This window comes from Eriocheir sinensis, unplaced genomic scaffold (assembly GCF_024679095.1).
Source record: "Eriocheir sinensis breed Jianghai 21 unplaced genomic scaffold, ASM2467909v1 Scaffold529, whole genome shotgun sequence".
NCBI lineage: Eukaryota > Metazoa > Arthropoda > Malacostraca > Decapoda > Varunidae > Eriocheir > Eriocheir sinensis.
The window spans coordinates 273,452-281,913 of NW_026111864.1; positions in this window are offsets into that span (position 1 = coordinate 273,452).

Genomic DNA, 8,462 nt, shown 5'->3' on the forward strand with positions numbered 1-8,462 from the left:
TACTATAGCCGCCACCACCACTGCAGCCCTCCGCCCTCCATTCCCTAAGGCTGGAGATGGGTCTGAAGATCCCCGGCACTGGCAGTGGTCTGGGCAGCCTGGGGTCTTGTGGCCTGGTGTTGGCACTGGGCTGCTGGTCCCAAGGTCTGGTGATGCTGAGGCCTGGAGAGCAAGGAAATACTTGGTAAGTTATGAAAGAAACAAGATGGATGGCTGAATATAAGCAAAGTGATGATACGCATTTCCAAAAGCCAAGAAATGCAAGTAAATAATTACTAAATGATGGACTTTGTAAACACATAAATAGACAGACATATATCAGAGTTGCTTTGATTAAAATTATGTGATTTAATCTATTACAGGACAAATATTAAAAAGCATAAAAAAGATTATCATTATAAGGGAAATCGTGATCTTTTCCTACCCTGATTTTTCATATATATATATATATATATATATATATATATATATATATATATATATATATATATATATATATATATATATATATATATATATATATATATATATATATATATATATATATATATATATATATATATATATATATATATATATATATATATATATATATATATATATATACAGATAAACATAGATAAATATTATTACAGAGATGAAAGGCTATAGTTTGAAGGGTTTAACACACACACTTTTTTTTTAAATGCAAATTGGAGTGGGCTGTACAAAGCCAAAAGTACCCAAGACAAGTGGGAGGAGTTTTTAAAGCTGTACAAAGAAGCCGAGAATAGATATGTTCCTAAGGTAACCAAAAAGGACATTGGTAAAAAGGAGTGGTTTAACAAAAGATGCAAGGCAGCTAGAAAAAGAAAGGAGGAAGCCTGGAAGGGATGGAGGAGACGAAGAAGAATCAACGCGTGGAACAATTTCAAACAAGCAAGGAATGAATATACAAAGATTAGAAGAGAAGAAAAACGGAAATATGAAAAAAATATAATCGACAAATGCAAAGACCAACCTAAATTATTTCATAGACATGTGAACGGCAAATTAAAGAATTGAGAAACAATCAATAAACTGAAAATGGATGGAACTACATATGAAGACCCAGCAGAGATGGCAGAAGTGATGAACAACAGCTTTCATAGTTTTCACAAAGGAAGACGAATTCGTACAACCACCGGGCCAGGAAAGAGGAAGGGTTATGCAGGAGATACAGTTAACGGTGCAGGAGGTCAAGGAAAGCTTGAACAAGCTGGATGTAAGAAAGGCGACAGGGCCGGATGAAGTATCAGGGTGGATCCTGAAAGAATGTAGTGAGCAACTTGCAGAGAAACTGCACTCCATAATGAGCGCCTCCCTGAGTGAAGGAAGGGTACCACAAGATTGGAAGAGAGCAAATATAGTACCAATTTATAAAGGAGGAGAGAGAGAGGACCCATTAAGTTACAGACCAGTATCACTCACTAGTGTGGTTGCGAAGATATGTGAGAGGCTAGTTAAAAACAGGTGGTCGGATTTTTTAGAAAGTGAGAGAATTATCTTGGACTGCCAGTTTGGATTCAGGAGAGGGAGATCATGTGTCACCAACTTGTTATGTTATTACTCAAGGGTGACAGATTTATTAAAAGAGAGAGAAGGCTGGGGGGATGGAGTGTACCTGGATTTGAAAAAGGCATTCGACAAAGTACCGCACAGAAGACTAATTTGGAATATTAAAAATAGGGGTGGAGTGGGTGATGGACTGATTAAGTGGCTGGAGGACTTCCTAACTAACAGGGAAATGAGGACAATAATCAAGGACAAGGCTTCCAACTGGTGCCCAGCGAGGAGTGGGGTCACACAAGGTTCGGTGCTGGCGCCAATAATGTTTGCTGTTTATATACATGATATGATGGAAGGAGTGACCAGCTATGTGAGTTTGTTTGCAGATGATGCAAAGCTGTTGAAACGAGTCAGTGATGTGAAAGACTGTGAGGGATTGCAGAGGGACCTGGACAAAATATGGGAGTGGAGTGGTACATGGCAGATGGAATTCAACTTTGGGAAATGTAAAAAAATAGAGTTTGGTAGGAGTGGTAGAAGATGTGAATATGATTATAAGATGGGAAGTGAGATAATATGCAGAGTAATGGAAGAAAAAAATTTGGGAGCGACTATCTCAGAGAACATGTCACCGGACAAACACATCAACAGGATAAAGGGACAAGGGTAGGTGGTGGCTGAACTGGTAGCGTACTGGGCCCACATTCACCGCGTGATGGACGACGCGGGTTCGAATCCCCACGCTATCACTCGGATTTTTCAGTCACCGCCGAGTGGCTTAAAACTACCCACATGCTGTCCTGAAGACCACCCATCAACCCGGACTCTAGAGGAAGCCGTCCAAGCGAATCAAGAACGAGTTCCGGGGGGCAGCATGAGCCAATGCAGGATGGCGCCACTATAAACACTCGCCTGCGCCAGAACGGGCTGGGCCGACCATCAGGCCCCACCTGGAAGAAGCCTTTGGCCGACCATCAGGCCCCACCGGGAAGAAGCCTTTGGCCGACCATCAGTCCCCACCAGGAAGATGCCTACCGGCACAACAGGCAACGATGTAAAAAAAAAAAAAAAAACACCTATGAATTTGCTGAAGGACATAAGGACGGCATTTGTGTATTTGGACAAAGAAATGATGAAGAAAATAATAGTTACAATGGTAAGGCCAAGGTTGGAGTATGCAGCAGTGGTCTGGTCTCCTCACGAAAAGAGAAAAATAAGAATGCTGGAAGAGTACAGAGAATGGCAACTAAGATGGTAAAGGAACTTAGGGATCGGACTTACGAGGAGAGTTCCAATAGCATGGGGCTCACAACCCTGGAGAGAAGAAGAGAAAGAGGAGACCTGATAACAGTGTACAGGGTGGCGAGTGGGGTGGAGAATCTGGACAGGGAGGACTTATGTGTGTGTGGAGCGAGAGAGAAACGAGAGGACATGGAAGGAAGTTGAGGGCGACCACGTGTAGGCGAGATGTGAAAAAGTTTAGCTTCCCAAACAGTAGCTGTGGAATGGACTGGAGGAGGAGGTGGTCTGTGCAAGAAACATTCATGATTTTAAGGAAAAGTTGGATAAGAGCAGATATGGAGACAGGACAGCGCGAGTGTAGCTCTTTTCCCGTATGTCACAACTAGGTGAATAAAACTAGGTAAACACACACACCTACACACACACATTAAGATAGTAATTGTTGTCAGGTATATTTCCTCCGCCTTGTTTCATTAACATCTGCCTCACTCCCCACTTGTGGATGGAGTCAGGTTAATCCTCTCTGTACACACACACACACACACACAGTAGGAGGCAGCTCACGGGCACACACACACACACACACACAAAAAAAAAAAAAAAATAATAATAATAATAATAATGATAAAAAAAAAGCCCGCTACTCGCTGCTCCTAAAAAAGAAACAAAAGAAGTGTCCAAAAGCAAGGTCAAATTCGGGAGGAGAGATGTCCTGATACCCTCCTCTTGAAAGAGTTCAAGTCGTAGGCAGGAGGAAATACAGATGAAGGAAGATTGTTCCAGAGTTTACCAGCATGAGGGATGAAAGAGTGAAGATGCTGGTTAACTCTTGCATAAGGGGTTTGGACAGTATAGGGATGAGCATGAGTAGAAAGTCGAGTGCAGCGGGGCCGCGGGAGGGGGGGAGGCATGCAGTTAGCAAGTTCAGAAGAGCAGTCAGCGTGGAAATATTGATAGAAGATAGAAAGAGAGGCAACATCGCAGCGGAATTTAAGAGGTAGAAGACTATCAGTAGGAGGAGGAGAGCTGATGAGACAAAGAGCCTTAGCCTCCACTCTGTCCAGAAGAGCTGTGTGGGTGGAGCCCCCCCCACACGTGAGATGCATACTCCATACGAGGGCGGACAAGGCCCCTGTATATGGATAGCAACTGCGCGGGGGAGAAGAACTGGCGGAGACGGTACAGAACGCCCAACCTCGAGGAAGCTGATTTAGCGAGAGAGGAGATATGAAGTTTCCAGTTGAGATTTTGAGTTAAGGATAGACCGAGGATGTTTACTGTTGAAGAAGGTGACAGCTGAATGTTGTCGAAGAATAGGGGATAGGTGTTTGGAAGATTGTGTCGAGTTGATAGGTGGAGAAATTGAGTTTTTGAGGCATTGAAGGACACAAGGTTCCTTCTGCCCCAATCGGAAATGATAGCAAGGTCTGAGGTTAAGCGTTCTGCAGCCTCCAGTCTGGAGTCGTGTACTTCCTGTTGTGATGGTCTTCTATTGAAAGAAGTTGAATAATGCAGAGTGGAGTCGTCGGCTTACGAGTGGACAGGAGAGTTTGTTATGGAAAGAAGATCATTGATGAATAACAGGAAGAGAGTGGTTGATAGGACAGAGCCCTGTGGAACACCACTGTTGATAGGTTTAGGGGAAGAACAGTGATCGTCTACCACCGCAGAGATAGAACGGCCGGAAAGGAAACTGGAGATAAAGGAACAGAGAGAGGGATAGAATCCGAAAGAGGGGAGTTCAGAAAGCAAAGACTGGTGCCAGACTCTATCGAAGGCTTTCGATATGTCTAGCGCAACAGAGAAAGTTTCACCGAAACGGCTAAGAGAGGATGACTAAGAGTCAGTTAAGAGAGCAAGAAGATCGCCAGTAGAATGCCCCTTGCGGAATCCACACTGGCGATCAGATAGAAGATTAGAAGTGGAAAGGTGCTTTTGAATCTTCCGGTTAAGGATTGATTCAAAAGCTTTAGATAGACATGGAAGTAAAGCTATTGGGCGGTAGTTTGAGGAATTGGAGCGGTCACCCTTCTTAGGCACAGGCTGTACAAAGGCATACTTCCAGCAGGAAGGAAAGATAGATGTTGATAGGCAGAGACGAAAGAGTTTGACCAGGCAGGGTGTCAGCACAGAAGCACAGTTTTTAAGGACAATAGGAGGCACTCCATCAGGTCCATAAGCCTTCTGAGGATTGAGGCCAGAAAGGGCATAGAAAACATCATTAGGAAGAATCTTAATAACAGGCATAAAGGAGTCAGAGGGGGGATGAGTAGGAGGAATATGCCCAGAATCGTCCAAGGTGGAGTTCTTACAGAAAGTTTGAGCGAAGAGTTCAGCCTTAGAGACAGATGAGACGGCAGTGCTGCCGTCAGGGTTAAGGAGAGGAGGGAAAGAGGAAGAAGTGAAATTGGAGGAGATATTTTTGGCTAGATGCCAGAAGTCACGGGAAGAATTAGAAGAAGCAAGGTGTTGACATTTTCTATTTATAAAAGAAGTTTTGGTAAGTTAGAGGATAGATTTGGCACGATTCCGGGCTGAAATGTATAGATCAAAGTTAGTGGGAGTTCGAAGGCTCTGGAACCTTTTGTGAGCTGCCTCTCTATCTTTAATAGCACGAGAACAAGCATGATTAAACCAAGGCTTTTTAGCATGAGGAGTAGAGAAAGTACGTGGAATGTATGCCTCCATTCCAGAGACAATCACCTCTGTGATGCGCAGAGCACACACAGAGGGGTCTCTCTCCTGGAAGCAGTAATCATTCCACGGGAAATCGGAAAAGTACATCCTCAGGTCGTCCCACCGAGCTGAAGCAAAATGCCAGAAGCATCGCCTCCTCGGTGGGTCCAGAGGATGTATAGGAGCGATACGACAGGATACAGAAATAAGGTTATGATCAGAGGAGCCCAATGGAGAGAACAGTTTGACAGAGTAAGCAGAAGGATTAGAGGTAAGGAAGAGGTCTAGAATGTTGGGCCTGTCTCCAAGACGGTCGGGAATACGAGTAGGGTGCTGGACCAACTGCTCTAGGTCGTTGAGGATAGCAAAGTTGTATGCTTGTTCACCAGGATGGTCAGTGAAAGAGGATGAAAGCCAAAGCTGGTGGTGAACATTGAAATCTCCCAAGATGGAGATTTCAGTGAAGGGAGAGTGGGTCAAGATGCGCTCCACTTTAGAGTTCAAATAGTCAAAGAGTTTTACATAGTTAGTAGAGTTAGGTGAGAGATTAACAGCACAGATGTATTTGGTAATAGAATGACAATGAAGTCTTAGCCAGATGGTGGAAAATTCAGAAGAGTCAAGGTCGTGGGCACGAGAGCAAGTGATGTCATTGCGCACGTAGGCGCAACATCCAGCTTTGGATTGAAATTTAGGATAGAGATAGCAGGAGGGAACAGAGTAGAGGTTGCTGTCAGTAGCCTCAGAAACCTGTGTTTCGGTGAGGAAGAGAAGGTGAGGTTTAGAGGAGGAGAGATGGTGTTCCACAGAATGAAAATTAGAACGCAGACCGCGAATGTTGCAGAAATTGATAAGGAGGAGGTTCGAGGAGTTGTCAGGACACCTCTCAAGTCGGCAGCCAGAAGGGGAGTCCTCCCTGGGGGAATCTATGGTCCCCCCCCAGGCGGGGACTTCAAGGCAGTTATTTTTTTCGCCATGTTGAATTTTGAATTTTGGGAAAAGGTGTATATAAATAAATAAATAAATAATTATATATATATATATATATATATATATATATATATATATATATATATATATATATATATATATATATATATATATATATATATATATATATATATATATATATATGTGTGTGTGTGTGTTGTTATAGTAGGATATCAATGTATTATTATTATTTAATATCACCACGAATTAGGCATACAATTGTCAATGGAAAAACCCACGACAGATAGATCACGCCACCTTATAGGAATGTCGTCCGTCAGTGTTTACCGTCTCAGTTTTGTATACTTCGCACTCCGATGGTGCGTGGAGGTCACCTTGACATACGTGACCAATTGTAACAATTATTTTCCAACCTGTAACTCGCCACTCCTTCACGAGAGTCCGACTGACACACAACGACAATCGCTCTCGCTCCGTCGCTTCTTGTACATCAAGGCTACGAATATAATTCGCCTTAAGGAAGCTGAAGTCTTAATCAACACCCTTTAAACGCCCCCCAACAAGCCCGTTACAGTGTGTTTCTTTTTATAGTAAAATATTTTAACTATAAATTAATTTGATTATATTTTTTGTGTTTATTTTTTGCTTAACATAACTCATAAACATCTGCCATTTCTTACACAACTCACTAGACTTCTACCTCTCTCACTACAAGCAAGGAACAAGCTCTCAGCCCTTTTAAACCCTATAGCAACACCTATTAATTATTTCCAAGCCTTGTATTCACTTAATTAACTCACTACTACATCAATAAACTGAAAAAAAATATAATGACAAGCCTTTCTTTCACACCACAAGCAAGGAACAAGCTCCCTCTCACCCCTTGAAAACCATATAGCACTACAATCACTACTACTTGTATAAGCTTGTGAGAAATACATTGACAACTCTTCCTCTCACACACAAGCAACAAACAAGCTTCAAGCCCTTGAAAACCATATGGCAGGACTATTTTAACTACCACTAAGATATCTGGTTGCTGGGTGGGAAGGAGTCATTTCGGGGCTACTTAACTACTGTGAATGTGCAAGTAGTTTTTTGCAGCAGTAATGAGACGACTGGGGCCATCTGGTTGCTGGGTGGGAAGGAGAGAGGCTTGAGGGGTAACTTAGCGTTAGGGATGTTCAAGTGTAGGGAGTGACAGTCTTTTCCAAGTGTAGCCAAAGTTGTCCCTGGAAAAAGAAGAAAAGGAGGAAGGAAGAAGAAAAGGAAGAATAATAAAAAAAAAAAAAAGACCACAAATAATAGCAAGAAGAAAAAGTAGAAGAAGAAAAATGAAGAAAACATGAAGAAAAAAAGAAGAAAAAAGCAGAAAAACAAAAAAAAGGGAGGAGAAAACATGAAGAAAAAAGCAGAAAAAATATAATAAAATAAATGAAAAAAAAAAATGAAAAAAAAAACTTCCGTGCTTGTCCCCGGGAATGAGACCCTGGCCAAAGGTGTTCCTGGAAAGTGACAACACATAGAAGAAGGAAGAAGGAAGAAGAAGAAGAAGAAGAAGAAAAGGAAGAAAACTGATGCCTTCTGGAGCACCCGGACTCTTCATGGCAGGAGGTAAGCACTATGGGAACACATGACGTTATACAGAAGGTGATGGTGATGAAGACTGGGAGGAGGGAATGTACCACAGGGGAGACTGGAAGACTTTTGGCACTCCCATTCTGAAGAAGTTTAGGTCATGGGAAGGAAGAAAGGACTGTGATGAAGACTGGGAGGAGGGAATGTACCACAGGGGAGACTGGAAGACTTTTGGCACTCCCATTCTGAAGAAGTTTAACTCATGGGAAGGAAGAAAGGACTGTGATGAAGACTGGGAGGAGGGAATGTACCACAGGGGAGACTGGAAGACTTTTGGCACTCCCATTCTGAAGAAGCTTAACTCATGGGAAGGAAGAAAGGACTGTGATGAAGACTGGGAGGAGGGAATGTACCACAGGGGAGACTGGAAGACTTTTGGCACTCCCATTCTGAAGAAGTTTAACTCATGGGAAGGAAGAAAGGACTGT